The sequence below is a fragment of the Rhincodon typus genome, chromosome 2 (assembly GCF_021869965.1).
Source record: "Rhincodon typus isolate 14 chromosome 2, sRhiTyp1.1, whole genome shotgun sequence".
NCBI classification, from domain to species: Eukaryota; Metazoa; Chordata; class Chondrichthyes; order Orectolobiformes; family Rhincodontidae; genus Rhincodon; species Rhincodon typus.
This window is the reverse complement of record NC_063333.1, coordinates 72148904-72168506: the sequence shown is the minus strand read 5'-3', so window position 1 is coordinate 72168506 and position 19603 is coordinate 72148904. Positions and strand designations below refer to the sequence as shown.

Genomic DNA, 19603 nt, shown 5'->3' with positions numbered 1-19603 from the left:
AGTACTTGGAACTATGACATTATTATGATTACAGAGACTTGGCTAAAAGAGGGACAGGAGTGGCAGCTGCATGTACTAGGATTTAGATGTTTCAGGTGTGATAGAAAAGAATGTGAAAGGGGTGGGGGAGTTGCATTACTGGTAAAGGAGTATCTCACAGCTGTACTGAGGAAGGATACATCAGAGGACTCATGCAATGAAGTAATATGATCTCAGGAATAGGAAAGGTGAAATCACAATGCTGGGGGTATACTACAGACCTCCCGATAGTCAGCGGGAGATAAAGGACAGATATATAGACAGATTTCCGAAAGGTGCAAAAACAGCAGGGTTGTTGTGGTGGGTGGTTTTAACTTCCCCGATATTGACTGGGATTCAATTTGTCATAGGTGTTTGGATGGGTCAGAATTTGTAAGGACCATTCAGGAGGGTGTCTTGACATAGTATGTAATCAGCCCAACCAGGGAAGGGGTCATACTGGACCTGGCTTTAGGAAATGAGCCTGGCCAGGTGAGTGAAGTTTCAGTGGGGGAGCATTTTGGGAGTAGTGACCATAATACTGTGAGTTTTAAGGTACTCATAGATAGCGATAACAATACTCCTTGGGTGAAGATGTTAAACTGGGGGAAGGTGAACTACAACAATATTAGGCAGGAACCGGAGAATTTTGATTGGAGGCGGTTATTTGAGGGTAAATCTACATTGGACATGTGGGAGTATTTCAAACGGCAGTCGATAAGAGTTCAGGAACAGCACATTCCTGCAAGAATGAAGGATAGGTATGGCAAGTTACGTGAACCTTGGATGACCAGGGATATTATGGCCTTGGCCAAAAAGGAAGGATACAGAAGGTCTGGGAGGATGGGAACTGATGAAGCCTTTGAAGTATATAAGGAAAGTAGGAATGAACTTAAACAAGGAATTAGAAGGGCTAAAAGGGTTCACGAAAAGTCGTTAGCAAACAGGATTAAGGACAATCCCAAGGCTTTTTATACATATATAATATTGACAGACATCTTTTCATCCTCTTTGGCCACAGGTGAGGTCCCAGAGGACTGGAGATTAGCCAATGTTGTCCCATTGTTTAAGAAGGATAGCAAGGATAATCCAGGAAAATTACAAGCCTGTAAGCCTCACATTGGAGGTAGGAACAATATTGGAAAAGATTCTCAGGGACAAGCTCCATACATATTTAGAAGTAAATGGACTCATTAGCAATAGACAGCATGTGTGCAGGAGGTCGTGCCTCACTAACTTGATTGAGTTTTTTGAGGAGGTGACGAAGATGATTGATGAGGGAAAACCGGTTGATGTTGTCTATATGGTCTTCAGTAAAGCCCTTGACAAGGTCCCTCATGGCTGACTGGTACAAAAGGTAAGTCACATGGTATCAGGGATGAGCTGACAAGATCAGAACTAGCTTAGTCATAAGAGACACAGGGTAACAGTGGAAGGATGCTTTTTGGAATGGAGGGCTGTGACTAGTGGTGTTACACAGGGATAAGTGCTGGGACCTCTGCTGTTCATGGTCTACATAAATGATTTGAAGGAAAACGTAGCTGATCTAATTACTAAGTGTGTGGATGATACAAAGATTGGTGAAGTTGTGGATCGTGAGGAGAATTGTTAGAGGATACAGCTCAGTTGGAGGCATGGGCAGAAAAATGGCAGGTGGAGTTTCATCTAGGCAAATGTGAGGTGATGCACTTTGGAAGGTCAAGTACAGATGGAAATTATACGTGAATGGCAGAGCCTGTAAGAATATTGATATGCGGAGGGATCTGGGTGTGCAGGTCCACAGATCATTGAAGGCAGCAGCGCAGATAGATACGGTTGTAAAAAAAGGCCTATGGCATGTTTGCCTTTATTGGAAGAGGCATTAAGTAGAAGGACAGACAAGTTATGCTGCAGTTTTATAGAATTTTAGTTGGGCCACGCTTGGAATATTGCATACACTTCTGGTCACCACACTACCAGAGGGATGTGGATGTTTTGAAGAGGGTACAGAAAAGGTTTACCAGGATGTTGCCTGGTATGAGGGATTTTAGCTATGAAGAAAAGTTGGCTAGATTGGGTTTGTTTTCACTGGAACACAGGGCGTTGAGGGGCAACCTAAAAGAAGTTTATAAGATTGTGGATGGCATGGATATGGTGGAAGGTATGAAGCTTTTTCAAAGGTGGAGGGATCAATTACTACAGGACACAGGTTCAAGGTGCGGCAGTAGGGGCAGGGGGATGTTTAAAAGAGATGTGCAAGGCAAGTTTTCACACAAAGGGTGCTGAGCACCTGAAACGCTCTACCAGAGGATGTGGTGGAAGCAGGCACATAGCAGCATTCAAGAAGCACATGGATGAATACATGAATAGGCTTGGAGGGCTGAAAGGCCTGTTCCTGTCCTGTACTGTTCTTTGCAATACTACAATAAAGGAAAAAAAGGTACAGATTGCCACTTCAAAGGGGAAAATGTCAAAATGAGGAGCAGAATTCATGATCTAAAGTTGTTGAATTCAATGTTCTGCCCAAAAGGCTGAAAAGTGCCTAATTAGAAGATCAGGTTCCCTTCCTCTAGCTTACATTGGCCTTCATGAGAATACTGTTGTAGGCCTAGGACAAAAAGGTGACATAAAAGCAAGATGGTGAAATGGTGAGCAACCAGAAGACCAGGGTCATTCTTATGAACTGAAGTATTCTGCAAAGAAGTTACTCTGTGTTTGGTCTCCCCAGTGTGGTGGAAGCAAACAGACCAAACTAAAAATACAAGTAAATGGTTTCTTCACATGATTGAACATTTGGAGCCTTGGACAGGGGAAAGAGGTAAATCAGCAAATGTTACACTGCCTGTATATGCATAAGAACATAACACAAACATACGAACAAGGAGGAGTAGACCAGTCAGCCCTTTGAAGCTGCTTCAATAAGATCATAGCCAATCTGATCTTAAACCTCAAGGAGATGAGGTGTTGCGGACCAGGGTGTCACAGAGATAATGGTCCCATCAAAATGCTGCCTGAGAGTTAAGCAAAGACAAATTTGGTGGCACAGTCACGCTGGAGGTAGCAGAAATAGAACAGGTGGTCCTTTGAATACTGAGACTGGCAGGTTGGAAGGTGAGAGAAGAGTATCATTGTGGGTCTGTGGTGTCTATTGTAGCTCCAAGAGTGAAGGAGCAAGGGCAGAAGTGCATAAAATGGGCTTTGAATAGGGAGACATGTTGGAACTCTGTTGTGGAAGGTAGCATCGTTGGAACAGATAAGACCAAAGATGGTGAAAGTAGGAGAACAGAATGGAACCATATAGGAAGCAGTGTGTTGAGGTAGTAAAGATAGCTGAGGGAGCTGGAAGGCATGAAATGAAGATTAGTAGACAGTCCAAAACAGGGATAAAGAAGTCAAGAAATAAAAGCAGAGTGGCAGAAATGTATAGAAGGGTAGAAATTGACAAAATGCTTTTCAGTTCTCGATGACAGCAGGAAGCAACACTTATACAATCATCAATATAGGAAGAGTGTGTTGCGGGAAAGTCTGAGTAAGACTGGAACAAGAAATGTTCCACATACCCCACAAAACGATAGGCATGACTAAGGCCCATTGGGGTATATATAGGAGCACATTTTACTTTGATGCAAAACAAGTAAAAGGAGAAATTATCAATGGGAACAAATTCAGCAGTGCTATGGAGGATGGCTAATGCTTCTTTCTCGAATAGAAGCCTGAACAAAACAGCCTGGCAGGGGATGGATGTGAGATTGAAAGTCCAGCAGAGACTTGTTTGGGTTAGGAAACTGTTGAAATGAAGGGCATCTGAAGAGTCACAGGCATACAAAGATGACACTAAAAGAGGGGGAAAAATTTGAGTGAAGGTGGGAAGAAGTTCAATGTGACAGGAACAGACCAAAGTGATGGGTCCACCATGACAGGCATGTTTGTGGATTTTGGGAAGGAAGTAGAAAGGAGGTTTTCAGCATTTGGAGACCAGGTGAGATCTCTACAAGAGGTGATGTCATGATGTCAGTGACAGTGCTGGGAACATTGGCATAGTGAAGGGCCACCTTCTTCATTCCTGATGAGTATGAGAAAAAAAAAGAGGTAGGTCACATGGCCCCTTCAGCTTGTGCTTCCATTCAATGAGATCCTTTGACCTCCGCTCCATTTTTTTCACCTGATCCCGTATCCCTCAATTTCCTTAGCATCCAAAAGCTTATGGACCTCAACCTCAGCGATACGAAACAAGTCATATCGATAGCCTCTAACTCACGTAATTCAACCACCTTGTCATAAAGGCTAACATACCACCATTGTCATTCTAAATGCTTGTTTACCAGTATGCTATGCATTTTAAGTAACACCAAATTTCTGAATTCATTGCTCAACATTTAAAAATCATTTTTCTATTTCTTCCCACCAAAGCAAATAATCTAATTTCTTCACATTATAATGTATCAGCCATCTTTTCGTCCACTCATGTAGCCTGTAGCACTTGTAGTCATTCCTCAGAGCCTTCTTTCCTTCTTTGTATTGTAGGCAAACTTGGTTCCTTCATCCAAGTTTAAAATTTGCAAGTAGCAGAGATCCAACTCCACTGATCCTCACAACACTATGAACCAGAATATTGTTTATTCTTCATCATTTGTCTTCTTATGAATTCACACTCTATGCTATTATTTACAATCCTACATTGAGCAACCTTTCATGTGACATCCTATAATTTCCCCTCTTCTTTTATCCAAACGTGTTGGAGCAGTTCATTAACTTTACTTTTTCCAATTTTATAACCATCCTTTGCTAGATTTTAAATAATATTCTTAACATTACAATCCTTGTTTAATACCAACTTTAACCTCTTTTTAGTCTTCACCTGACAATGGGCTACGCTTCGAAAGCTTGTGATTTCAATCCTGTTGGACTATAACCTGATGTTGTGCGACGTCTGACTTTGTCCATCCCAGTTCAACACCAGCACCTAAACATCATGGCTCTTTTTAGCTAGTCACAATCAATTAATTTTCTGTAGTAATTTCCAACTGTAATGAAACTTTGAGAATAAAATTTATTTTTGCAATTGCTCATCGTATCTTTATGTACCATATCTTTAACCCTCCTTGTCCAATCTACCCCAACCAACTCAATACTCAAATCAAATTGAACACAGTATCTGGATCCCTCAAGACAATCTTTTGGACCTGGATTCAAAGAGCCAAGATGCAAATCTTTCTTGTTGACCGTAAGGGCCCCATGTAAATTTAGTCTAGGCATTCCAACATGGTGGGATTGGCGAAAATTAAAAACTGTTCCATATTCAACATTATTTAAAATCTAATCCAGGCCGAATAAACTGAACAATGTCCATAAATGGAATAGTTGCACTGGTGTAGCTGCACTCAAGTAGAGCGAGCCTTGCTGTACACCAGTTGTTATCAATTTGCTTGATGTTGGGTACTGAAATGAAACAAAAGTATTTTGAATACTAAAATTACATAAATACAGCATTTGAGCAAAGAAGAAAGTTCATGGCTCAAATGAAGGAGGCGGTTTTTAAACTTCTAATAAATAGTTTAAATCAATACCATATTTTTAAAGTTAAAAAGCAACACCACGTGAACTTCAGGATTTATTTCATTTATGTCTACATCGCACAAAATAAGATAACCTCAAAAGCAAAGCTTTAATCATAATTTGATCTTTTGTACCCACTGAAAAAGTATAGCTTCAATGAAATTGGTAAAACAGGTTTTTGGAGTCCAGGGTTTTTATACATGCTAACACAGTGTTCTGTCATGAATGGAACCATTACAGAATGAGGAGAAAACTTTACAGGCTACACTACATTTCAAAACAATTTATGAAAATATAAAAGGAAGATTCACAAAAAGTTATGTCCTCCTTCGCAAAGGATTTTGAACAACATTTCTTTTTCCATTACACCTTGCTTTCCAGTATTATGTTTGCCACATGTAAATTTAGTCTAGGCAATCCAACTTGGTGGGTTTGGAGAAAATGAAAAACTGTTCTGTTTTAAACATTTATTCAGAATTCTTTATTTTTCAGACACACATTCTTATCCTGCGGGACTTCACCTATGAGGTTTCCATCTTGTATCCAAACTTTTCTAATTCAGCTCTGGAAAACAAAATTGAAATATTTCATCACCATCTTCTGTCAAAAGAACATACGTTCCAGAGTAAATTCAGGCAGTTCTCCAATTCTACCCTTTCCTCCAAAAGGAAGACAATCCTAACTCCGGATTATGGACAACTGTCTTTTCATGAGTAATCCATAACAGACAGATTAAAGCAAAAAAAAAAGTTTGAAGAATTTTACATCCAGATCTCATGGGCTGTATTGACTTACCCGATTTTGGGTGGGGAAGGAGGCTTTGTACTGAAAATTGTTGAATTTATTTTGATGCGAGCTGTATATAGCAGCTATAATTTTCCCTTAGCCAGTTGATAAATCTCATCCACTTCTCATCTATTCATGTACAAAGCAATGGTTGGTTGGGATTTATATTTTTTTTTGAAAAAAGAGAGAGTCTGGATTTTAAACACATGGAATATGGGTGATTTTTCATTGTGCAGGGGTTTAAAAATTAATTAGGTCAGTCATTCTCACATCATGAAACCAAAATGGGCTCCTGGAGTGTTAATATAAATTAATCTATAGAGTTTAACGACAGCTGAGAAAAAAAACATTAAAGACATCGGCTTCCTTTTGTGTTTAGAATAATCAAGGATTGATTTGAGCTTAGGAAAGCCAAAATTGGAAAGTCTTTTGCACAGTTTAAAGGAGACCTGACTTAAATCAGATGCAGGTATAGCTTCTCAAAGAAAAAAAGGAGATTGTCCGAGTTACCTCAGCGAATGAATTTAATTCGTGAAACTTCCGGACCAGGAATGTTTGGTTAGAAGCGTGCATGGATTATTTAAAGCTGAGAAAGTCTAAAATTTCAGGTTGAGAGAGTGACGAAGCATAAAGTCTTCCTGCGACTGGAATTAAGAAGAAAAGTTAAGTCAAGCATACCAAATTGACAGAAGGAATTTCACTGGATTTTGATCAACTGTAAACTAATGGCTTTGGGAGTAGACGGGACTTTGTTTTGCTGCACATTTTGAACTCTTTCAACTATGTTACATTTAGCTAGCTGGGTTTGTTTTATTTTATATTGATTTCTCTTCTGTTATAAGCACTTGTTTTATAGTGTTACAACCAAATCAACAGCTTGACATGCTTATATTGCAGTGAAAGACTGTCATGTGTATTAAAGGAAACAAAACAATCTACCAAGTCAGATTTAATTCTGGCACTTGACTTTTCAGCAGTAACATCAGCCGGGATCATAACAATAGCATATCTTATTTCCAAAATTAGCCATTTGAACGAGTACAGAATAGTAACAAATATTTTCCCAAATATTTTGTTTTTGCCAATCTATTAAGGAAGGTAGCTGAATGACTCTGGGAAAAATGAAATATGCTGCAAACACAGGTAAATGATATTAGACAAACTTTTAAGGCTGCTGACAGAGCCGTCAGTGGGACAATGCTTTGGAAATTGATAAAAATTATTTGGACAAGAACAGAGGAAAAGTGACAAAATAAAAAAAACTAATACCTTAAATGTTTGAATACAACCAAGGTTCTAGTGTCAATGGATGCAAGATATCTACACGAAAATAACTGGATAATGAGAAAAGAAGTGTTTACACAAAATACAAGTGCTTATTGAAGATCAACAGCTATCAATGCATGCAACCTGACAAACAGCTATGGATCAGTGGATCTTTCCTTAATTGGATAGTTTTTATAAATTGATATTAGTACACCATTTTGATATATAATATGCACATGCCTAGATGTTGATTATTACGGGCAATCATAAATGGTGCCAAATGCTGATGCTAAATGATATTCCAATTCCATCTGAGGTGGCAGTGATCAACCATCTGTAGCTGAGAGAATAGATTCTGAGGTCAAGAGATGATTAAATCTATCAGGAAATATGTGATGATCTGACATTGCTATATTGATTGAAGTGCCACAAAATATTTGTTGCAAAATTAAGGCTGGTCGAATTAAGGGACAGTGGGGGAGTGACATGAATATAAACTCTACTAAGATAAAAAGCAGTGGTAAAAAGTCATTTTTCAAACTGAAGGGATGCACATAATGGCTTTTTTCTGATGTTGGAATTATTGCCTTGGCTATTTTTGATGTGCACTAATGAGCTAGAATATAATACAGGGTTATATTTTCAAAGTTTGCAAATGACACAAAAGTTGGAAATGTGGAAAACAAAAATGTGATAAGGGTTAACAGGCCCAGGAGGACAGAGGCTTCAGACATGTGGGATGAAATTTAATAAAGAGTATGCGAAGAGATAAAGAGGTAAAGAACCCTGGACAGGGGTTCAAGTAGAGCCTGAAGATGTGGATCATGTATTCTATAAACATCTACCAACATTAGTGCTATACTTCTTTCAGCACTCAAAAAAAAAAGCTGCCTTTCGTCTTACCATTTTACCAGTCGAATTGTGGTCTCAACCCACCTATTGCCCCATAAACCTTGACTCCTTTTGTCCATCAAAAATCTAATTCGGTCTTGAACAAATTCAACAATGCAGTGTATCCATTGCTATCTGAGGAAAGCCAATTTCACATTCTTATGTCCTTCTGAGAAAAAGGAAACATCCTCTTGGTTTCCATCTTACGATGTCCCCTCAGATGATGTTTCAATTAGATTACCATGCATTCTTAAAAACTCCAATGGGTGTTTTTGATAAAGCCCCTCACCCCAGTAATGAATCAATTGAACATTTTCTGAATTGCTTCTAACACAATTATTTGTCATCAGTAAGGAGACCAAGACTCTGCACACTACACCACATTTTGACACGATGCTCTCACTGCCAAATATGAAGCACATGTGCACTCAATTCGATTGAACAAAACACAAGATCACCATCACAATTTAACGGACATGGAGAAGGTATTTCCACAAGGAAGAGATACTGGGACCCGGGGGCACAACCTCAGAGTGAAGGAATGACCCTTTAGAACTGAGATAAAGAGGGATTTCTTCAGCCAGAGAGTGGTTAATTTATGGAAGCCAATTTATTGAACATCATTTATAACAGAGATAGATAGATTCTTGATTGGTAAGGGAATCAAAGGATACGGGGAGAAGACAGGAGAATGGGGTTGAGAAACATACCAGTCATGATTGAATGGCAGAGCAGGCTCAATGGCTTAATTCTGCTCCTATATTTCATGGCTACGATCTGAGATCCACAAATTTGGATTCATGTTCCTCCTATTATAATCTCAACACAAATTGTCTGTTTATTCACCACATTGCTGATTGCACTGTGCACATTTGGTAACATCATGGGACACCTGAGATATGGCAAAAAGCTGCATTAATTGTGAACTCAATACACACAGAACACCTGGATTTTTTCAATAAAATTACAATTTCATTGGGCAACACACAAGACTTCACCATGATCTAGAAAGAAATGCTGGAAGAGTCATGGAAGCAAACTCATCAGTAAGCTTCAAAAAAAAGTTGGATAATTGTGTGAATGAAATAAAGACTGCAGGGCAATGGGACAGTTTAGGTAGACCTTCCAAAGCTTGACAGGCACACAGGCCTCCTCCTGTGCTGTACAATGAGAACATTATGGTTCTAAAATGTAACTTTTTGCTTTAATTCTATAAAAGCAAAGTTCTCCATTTTAAGAGCAGGCAACTTTTTTCCCACAAAACAGATGATGTTTAAAGCATGATATTGGATGGCACACTGCTATTTTTGACAAACATGCATAATAACTTTACAAGGTTAATACTCTTCCTTTACATATTTCTTTAAATGAAAAATATTTTATACAGAAAGACTTATGATATGGTCTCCCAGACCAACAGTATTTATTAACTTCCTAAATTTTGAAGAGTTAGTGAGATGAATGGGTGTTACTGAATGGACTGCAAACAGGTCTGATTTGGCTCAATTTACTGTGATCCATACACCGTACATCACTCTGCTGGTTAGGTATATCCATTGTGTGGGGAATAGGAACTAATTCATTACTGATGCTTACAGCACAAAGTGGCCAACTGACTCATTATACATGTGCTGCCTTATTGAATGATGCTTAATCTGACATTCCAGCTTTCTTTCCTGTAACCCATTCATCAACTACTTGAATAATCCACTTTTGAACTTATGGAATCAGGCTATAGAACACTTAGAAACTAGCAATTGGAAAAAAAATTCTTATCTTTACCAGATTCAAATAATTGGCAAAAGAACTATGATCTCTCATTGTTGACCAGATGATTGAGTTGATAGAGAAAAATAATTCCTGTCAATCAAAACCTAATTTGGCAAATTCTATTAGGCTACCTCTTAATGGTCTCTCCTGCAGAGAGAACAGTGCAATCTTTTCCAGTCTCTCATCCTGGTAACATTCTAGTAAACCTGCTCTGGATCTCTTCCACAGGGTGTCCAGAATCATCCACAAAGTTCTAATTGAAGTTATTTTGGCTTTTGATTCTATTTTACCGTTTATAAACCAAAGTAACCCAAAAGTATTTTAACCATCTGTGTCATGGATATCATACACCTTTACTTTATTATGCTTTTCAAAATTATCTAATATGTTATCTGTCGGAGCCCTTCATCAGTATCTTTTCACAATTGCTTTATTGCAATCTGCCCAAGTCACCCTCAGGCCTGTAACATATTCTCATCTTAGTTTGTCAAGTTTCATCAACTTACACTCAAAAAAAAAGACCATATGGCCACCCAGCCTGCTCTATCATTCAACATGATCATGGTTAATCTTGAGCTTCCAACTGCAATTAAAAGGTCTACAAGACAAAAAAATTGCAGACAGCAAAATTGGAAACATGATATTTAGAAACCAGGCAATACAAACTGAACTTATAGCATTCATTAAAGACCAACATTGCTACTGGAAACAACATTTTCATTATAAAATCACCTTCCCTTTTAGATTAAAATAGGCAAAGTATTCTCTAACTCAACAGGAGATATTTCATCACTTCAGACTCAAAGTGATTAGTTTCCAGGCATTGTGGATGAAGCTCAGGAAATAGCCATTCAGGTTATTACTGACAGCAGACTCCAATCCAAAGTTACTTGCTCTAAAATTTAACTCTGACTGTGCTCCACATAAAGAACAGAATACATTTAACTGTATTTGCTTGGCAAGTAACTGCCAATGGTGAATCAGCTGCTTGCATTACAACATATCTGATTTTCCTTTTCTTTGACTGCAATGGAAGAGTAAATCAGCAGTTGACTCACTGTCACTAGTGCACTGCACAAAGGACACCATTCAGCACATTCTTCATGATGTCAAGCTAACCAACCAATCATTTTCTGGGTTACCACTTCTACAAGTCACTTCTATTTAAAAATAAAATGCTGGCTTTGAAATTTCACTTTGAAGGAAGACTGAGGATTTTGCCAAATAGTGGCAAATGACTAATTCAGCAAGTATCCATTACTTTCATGCACTTACTTGAATACTTAACATAACTTTCCTTTGCATACCTTGCCTACCTATTGCTTTGAATTTACTCAAAGCTTTTCATATTCTCACTAACCCTACTGCGATCCTAACCTATAGAAACTGCAGAGGTTCAAGGTTGCAGCTCACCACCACTTTCTCAACAGCAACTAGGGATGGGCAATAAATGCTGGCCAGCTAGTGATGCCCACATCCCAAGACTGAATATTTAAAAAAAAGTTGGTTTTGGTTGTCCTGTCCAGCTTCTTAGCACCTTAATCTAACCTTACATTAATCATCATCTGTGCATGACTTTCCAATTGATATAAGTTTTCTTTTATTTCATAATGGCAACTATTTTCAGGATGCTCCCTTATTTAGTATTTCATTACTGAATCTACATCAATCAAGACAACGTTAATTTCAGCTTATATCTGCATCATATTGGGGTTTTTCACTTGTAACTGCTATGATATATCCTTGAGCTGCTGCTTAAAAAAAACTGCAAACTAACCTTAACTGGTTAGAAAAATCGTCCTCTACATTGTCGTCATCCCAGTTATCTTCCCAGACATGGGCGTCTTCATCTTCATCTAAACCAGTCCAACCTGTGCAAAAAAAAACAAAGATATTAATTTTAGTTGGATGTTATATTTTAAAAAGGACTTTTAAATTATGAAGTAAAGTTTTTACCTCAATATAGGAACAAAAAACTACATTCAAAACACAAAGGCTACCTTCAAAGATCTTTAGCCAGTTGTAGATACTTAAAGTCAAAATAAGCTGTGCAAGCATTGTATTTTTCACAACTTGTTATTAGCTTCATATTTGATTTTATTGGTGTAAACCATATTATAAATTGGTTTAGGTTACAGGGAACAAATGTAGGTATAACTTCTGTTGCTACGAGATGAAAATTTTTATTTCTGTTTACATTCAAAGAGTACACACAACGTAACAAAAATATTTTGACAATTTAATCAGATCTTTTTCTTCTTCAGCCTTCACTTATGACAGTTTGCATTTCAAATGGCTAAGAAACATATTTTGCCAGATGGTTAATGAGACAGAGATAATAGGAGGGTTGATGAGCATCCATTCTCATGTAAATCTTTCAATTACAAGTGTCTGGCCAAACTAAAAAGCACTCTCCGGTTCCCAAATTTCAATCCATGAAGCACTTGATCCTACTATCAAACTGCTTCTTTATATCCTGATGTCTTTACCCCTGTCTTCAAAACACACATAAATAACCATCTTTATGACTAAGTTAATGCTGTCACAATTTGTTTATTGACGCTCCTGTGAACCATCTTGGAATCTTTCATTATACTTATATAGCAGGTTAAATGTATCTTCTGGCTATTGAAAGCATTATACAAACCTGCATTAAGGAGAAACTAAGAAAGATTGATCATTTGCGTGGTACCATAAAGGTCACTGCTCATTGAGGTGGGGATGAAACGCAAGTTAATCCAAGTTTCCTGACAATACAAAGTTAAGTGAGAAGATGGCCCGATAGTAGGACGCAGACTACAATAGAATGTAGGTAGGTTAAATAATTGGGAAATGTGGAGTTATCCACTTTCTTAAATGGTGAAAAGTTGGTATCCAGGAGGCCATGGGTATCCTTGCACCTAAACTGTAAGCATAGAAGAACAGCAACCAATTAAGAATATAGCATATTCGTCTTTATTACAGAGACATTGGTCTACAAGAGTTAATAAAAACTCGTTGTATAAAGATTCTGAGATTGTTCCAATAATAGTCTCCTTTCCTAAGGGATAAACTTGAAGCGGTAGTGGAAAGGTTCACTGCGTTAGGATTCTGGGCAAATCATCCCATTATGAAAAATTGGGTTCACACAGCCAATTTTCCATACAGTTTAGGGAACTTTCGAGCCTGCTCCTCCAGTCAACTAGATGGTGGCTGATCTTTAACTCATTTGCATTTTACATTATCCCCATATCTTCTGATATCTTTACCTTAAAAATCAATTGATCTCTGTCAATAATTGAGCCTCCAAAACCTTCAGGAGTAGACAATTTCTAAGGTTTACTTCCTTCATTAAGGAATTCCTCACCTGAGTCTTAAATGATCAACTGTCCTGTTCTGAGATCATGTCTCCTGGTCCTAAACTCCCTGAACCAAAGGAAAACATCCATCCTGCATTTACCCTCTAAGAATTTTGAATGCTTCAACAGGATCACCTTCATTCTTATAAACTCCAAAGAATACAGAGATTCCTCAAACTCAATCGCATGATCCCAAGGATCAGTCTGGTGAACCTTTGTTGCACTCCCTTTAGGACCAGTACAGGTAAGGAGACCAAAGCTGCACACAATACACCAGAAATGGTGTCACTAAGACTCTGCACTCTTGCAATAAGACTTCTTTACTCTGTACTCAAATTTTCTCGAAATAAAGGCCAACTTATTGTTTCCTTCCTAATTTTTGCTGATACCTGCATTTTTGCCTTCAATTACATTAACAACACCCAGATTACTTTGAACATTAACACTTCTTAATCTCTCAACATTTGTAGGAAAAATAAATGCACAGATTTCCTTATAAGTAGATAATTTAGACTTTCATATTTTCCACATCTGCTATCTCTATAACTACTCAGCTTAACAAATGGCCCTTTAAGTCCCTTTGCGTCTTTCATTTAACTCACTTTCTCACCTAATTCTGAGAGATCAGCAAATCTCAAGATACTACACTTGGTCCATACTTTTTTGTTAATATTTATTCGTGGGATATAGGTGTCACTGGCTGGCCAGCTGTCCTTGAGAAGGTGATGGGTTGCGGTGAACTGCTGCAGTGGAGGGAGAGAGAGAGGGAGAGAGCTCAGTTTGGAAAGAGTCTCTATTCTCTATAGTCAAACCCACTATGAACGTGAAGAAAATATCAGTTTACTTTTCCTGCAACAGTTGTTGTAAGTTGTGACCCCATCCTTACCACTACTACGTGTGTACCTAATTAACTAATAAGAACAAAATGGCCAGCAGTCAGCACTGATCCTAGAGGCTAATTGGGAAGTGGAGACTGATCCAAAGGAATAAAGACATCCTTACATACAACTGCAAATGACAAGATACCAGTGCAGTTCTTGTGATAGTTCACTTACATACCACAGCACGTAGTCATAAAAATTAGGACTGCCAGATCAGAGCCAAAGCAACAACAGGAAGAAAAAGAAAGTCAAGGTCATAACCCACAGTTTCAACCCAATGGTGGAACATACAACATGAATATCAGAAACACAATTGGTTTTGATCTGCCACCTTCCAAAAGTAAGTAATTTGCCAATAGGGAGTGTGGAAACTATAATGTAAAAAAATGCACACAGGTGCTTTAGACAATTAAAATCACTACACATGAACCATGCTCCACTATGAGTCAGGACCCTTAGGAAAGATTGAATAATTACGAGAAAAAGGAAAATTTTATTCCAGAAAAATTCAACTAATGCTAGTATTAATAATTCAAAATTTTAAGAAACAAAAGGCAGGAATAAGACAAATCTCAAACTACAATGCCAGCAGTCCCTTTATCCACGCACTACAAAATTCACCGGAAATAAATCAATGCTGGAGTAAAAACAACACACCAAATAGACAGGAAAGAAAACGGACACCGTACCATAGTCATTAATTTAAAACAGAAATCCTGATAGGCCATGATGCACAGTGCAAAATGAGATCAAGGATTATATTCAATGCTTAATAAGTATAGAAACCAATTTGACAACATAGTGTAAAAAATACAACTACTTGTCTTTTTTAGGATGAATGGACATTAATCCAAATTTGGCCAATTTAATGAGCCATATTAACATAACAAACATTTCCTCAGGACACAAATTACTGCTGTATACAAACTGTAAAAAGCTAATCATGAAGCAGTAATCTGCAGCTATAGCATTTTACTGTTATTATAGAATGCCAACAAGCCTACTTCTGGATTTGAGATCAAATGGTTCCCTTGAATACCTGGCCAAGTACTAGACCAATTCATTCCCGGACGACCGTCAACAATTAAAGTTATTCATTAATTTAAACTTCTCATTCTAATCACTTACTACTAAGTCAGCATAAGCTTTTTCTTTAAACAAAAAAATTTTGCTCACCACATTTAGGTGGAAGTTTTTTGAAAAAGTCACCTCAGTTTTTATTTCCAAAAGAAAGCATTATATTTAATTACTACAACAATGTGAGGTGATTTTCAGGGTACGTCAATGCAAGATGATGATCAGAACTGCAACCAATGCAAACATAACTTTAATCTACGAGTAAAGCTGATTCGATGAACTGCATGAATTTTTAGCTTTAGAAAATTTACAAGCTTAACCCGGTGAGCAATGCAACATAGGAGATTCACCTGATATCGTGTAAGGTCCATTTCCAAAAACTTGTAGTTGATTAACATCATTGTGAAGTCAGTTTTAATTCACAGGTATAATGTGAATAAATTCTAGAACATTACAAGACAAAATTAAATGGCCATTAAATATTTTCACCAAAATCAAATGTTCATTTATATAAGTAGTTCCTGGGTTATGAATGGGTTCTGTTCCTAAGTATGCTCTTAAGTCAATTGGAAAAAAGTCAAACACAATATAGTAGTTAAAAATATCAATTAAGCATGACTAGATGCTCGCATGTCAGATCCTTATAATTAACAGCAATATGGTTATCTTATATAGCCCGTCCCACTTAAATCACTTTACAGTTTGTTTTCTATTCTTGTATATTTACTCAGTTATTAGAAAAAACACCTCTTTTTTCCCTTGTTTGATTGCACTTTATAGGATATGCACCTGCAACCCACATCTCCAATGCTGACAAGAGGTTGTAGTCCTAAAGATTAACCTTCGCCTTTCCAATTCTCTACATGAGAGACCTGGTCTGAATGTTTCCAACATTTTCCATATCTATTTGTAGTTTACTGGATTTGTGATCAAATTTCATAAGAACAACCTTCATTTGCTGCTTTCTTATTTTGAACTCCACGTTAAGATTCAAACACCTCAATGCATTAACAAAAATCAGCAGCACAAGATTAAGAATTTAAACGCAGGAGTGGCTCATCACACTTACCTCAATTAAAAAAAAAAATCGACTAAGCTGATAAAATTCAGCATAAACTGTCTCAGGTTACAAGTTTCTATAACAGCCGTAACAACATATTTGCAGACGTGTTTAAAACAGATGTGTTATATATTTGACTGAAAGAATTTATCTGCACAGGGAATGTTTAATATATATTAGGCCCCAGTAAAGCATTCTTGTGTTATTCGGGGCTGATTCTTAGTTTTTAAAACCATCAGCACAGGTGTTTGTAAATTGTAATTTTGAAACAGCCTGCAATTAAATTGGACTTGAGAATTTTAAGAAAATAGCTTCTAATTCACAAAATATGGCTAAATATTCTTACATAGTCTAACGTATTTCTGCAGTGCCAAAAATTGATATTACTGATGCACAGTTGTACTAATTTTCTAAAAATAATTAATTTCATTCTAAAATTTATATTTAAGCGTACTGCAACGTAGCCACTTGAACACTCATACCAGGCATGAAAGCTTCTGCAGCTAAGGGTGATTTTAGGTATGATTCAAATACTCAGGTCATTGGCTCCCAATGAATCTATTACTGGATTTAAGACATGTGTCCTTTTCACCAAGTGGTAAGTGCATAAACCACATTTTTATAAAAGTAGTTAGGCCAAATATTTGCATTCAACATGGTTGTTGAGTCCATCTACGATAAGTTGCTGTTTGTATGTGGACATGGAGATAGATCACAATTTCATCAACAGGAGGAGCTTAAATTGAATCCAGAGATGCCCCTCTTTTGAAATATTTCATATACAATGAAAACAGACTCATGCCTTCAGTCGATGTTACATGCTACTTTAAAGATTGAAAGCAAATCAGGACAAGTTTTATACAAAGTGCATTTCTATTAGATCTAAACACACTTTTAAATTAAGACTTCAAAATATAAGCTCTAATTATAACTTATTAATTCCACATTGTATTACTTCCATGCGCCTGGTCATTTCAAAGTTGAACTTCAATAAGTTGACAATAAAATTGCAACAATTACTACAATGTTACTACTCTTTTGCATCAATTATGATTTCCTGGGCTACCTTCACTCAGAAGTACATAAATGATATTTCCAGACTCTCAGCAAAGCTGATGTGCAAATTGAATTGTAGAAATCATGAGCATACTTTTAGGAAAGGAATATCACATTTGACCAATCTATTGGAGATCTTTGAAGTAACACATGCTGTAGATAAAGGGGAACAGGTAAATGTACTCTTGTTTTCCAGAAAGCACATGATACAGGTGGCATATCAAAGGTTACTGCAGAAAATAAAATCTCGATATAGGGGTTAGCAAATTGATATGCACAGATTACGTGGTTAAAGGGAACAAAAGAGTGGGCACAAATAGGTCTTTTTCAGGTTGGCAAGGTGTGACAAATTGCTTGTCACAGGGATCAGTATTGGAACCTCAACTGTTTACAATTTACATAAATGACTTGAATGAAGGAACAGAACGTGAGATAGTAGGAACTGCAGATGCTGGAGAATCCGAGACAACAAGGTGCAGGGCTGGATGAACACAGCAGGCCAAGCAGCATCATAGGAGCAGGAAAGCTGACGTTTCGGGACTAGACCCTTCATCAGAAAAGGGGGAGGGGAAGGGGGTTCTGAAATAAATAGGGAGAGAGTGGGAGGCGGATAGAAGAGGGATAGAGGAGAGGATAGGTGGAGAGGAAACAAACAGGTCGAAGAGGCGGGGATGGGGCCAGGAAAGGTGAGTGTAGGTAGGGAGTTAGGAAGGGGATAGGTCAGTCCAGGGAGGACGGACAGGTCAAGGGGGCGGGATGAGGTTGGTCGGTAGGAGATGGAGGTGCGGCTTGAGGTGGGAGGAGGGGATAGGTGGGAGGAAGAACAGGTTAGGGAGGCAGGGACGAGCTGGACTGGTTTTGGGATGCGGTGGGGGGAGGGGAGATTTTGAAACTTGTGAAATCCACATTGATACCATTGGGCTGCAGGGTTCCCAAGCGGAATATGAGTTGCTGTTCCTGCAACCTTCGGGTGGCATCGTTGTGGCACTGCAGGAGGCCCAGGATGGACATGTCGTCTGAGGAATGGGAGGGGGAGTTGAAATGGTTCGCGACTGGGAGGTGCAGTTGTTTATTGCGAACCGAGCGTAGGTGTTCTGCAAAGCGGTCCCCGAGTCTCCGCTTGGTTTCCCCGATGTAGAGGAAGCCACACCGGGTACAGCGGATGCAGTATACCACATTGGCAGATGTGCAGGTGAACATCTGCTTGATGTGGAAAGTCTTCTTGGGGCCTGGGATGGGGGTGAGGGAGGAGGTATGGGGGCAGGTGTAGCACTTCCTGCGGTTGCAGGGAAAAGTGCCGGGTGTGGTGGAGCTGGAGGGGAGTGTGGAGCGGACAAGGGAGTCACGGAGAGAGTTGTCCCTCCGGAAAGCAGATAAAGGTGGGGAGGGAAAGATGTCTTTGGTGGTGGGGTCGGATTGCAGATGGCGGAAGTGTCGGAGGATGATGCGTTGGATCCGGAGGTTGGTGGGGTGGTACGTGAGGACGAGGGGGATTCTTTTTTGGTTTTTATTGCGTGGACGGGGTGTGAGGGATGAGGTGCGGGAGATGTGGGAGACACGGTTGAGGGCGTTCTCGACCACTGAGGAGGGGAAGTTACGGTCCTTGAAAAACGAGGACAACTGAGATGTACGGGAGTGGAATGCCTCATCCTGGGAGCAGATGCGGCGGAGGCGAAGGAATTGGGAATAGGGGATAGCATTTTTGCAGGAAGGTGGGTGGGAGGAGGAGTATTCTAGGTAGCTGTGGGAGTCGGTGGGCTTGAAATGAATATCGGTTTCTAGGTGGTTGCCCGATATGGAGACAGAGAGGTCCAGGAAGGGGAGAGAGGTGTTAGAGATGGTCCAGGTAAATTTAAGGTTGGGGTGGAAGGTGTTAGTGAAGTGTATGAACTGTTCGAGCTCCTCGTGGGAGCACGAGGCGGCGC

At 38.7% G+C, this 19603-nt stretch overlaps 1 non-coding gene across 2 annotated transcripts; it reads right to left on the bottom strand.

Annotated features, from left to right (window-relative positions):
• Positions 1 to 5595: 5595 nt before the first annotated feature.
• On the bottom strand, positions 5596 to 16007 carry LOC109935581. Of its 2 annotated transcripts, none has more exons than XR_007265224.1 (3): positions 15913 to 16007; positions 12044 to 12137; positions 5596 to 6117 (listed from the first exon to the last, which is right to left on the bottom strand). It is a non-coding gene; the product is annotated as an SEM1 26S proteasome subunit (transcript). The 2 variants fall into 2 exon arrangements; XR_007265222.1 differs by lacking the exon at positions 15913 to 16007 and adding an exon at positions 14215 to 14290.
• Between the last annotated feature and the right edge of the window lie 3596 nt (positions 16008 to 19603).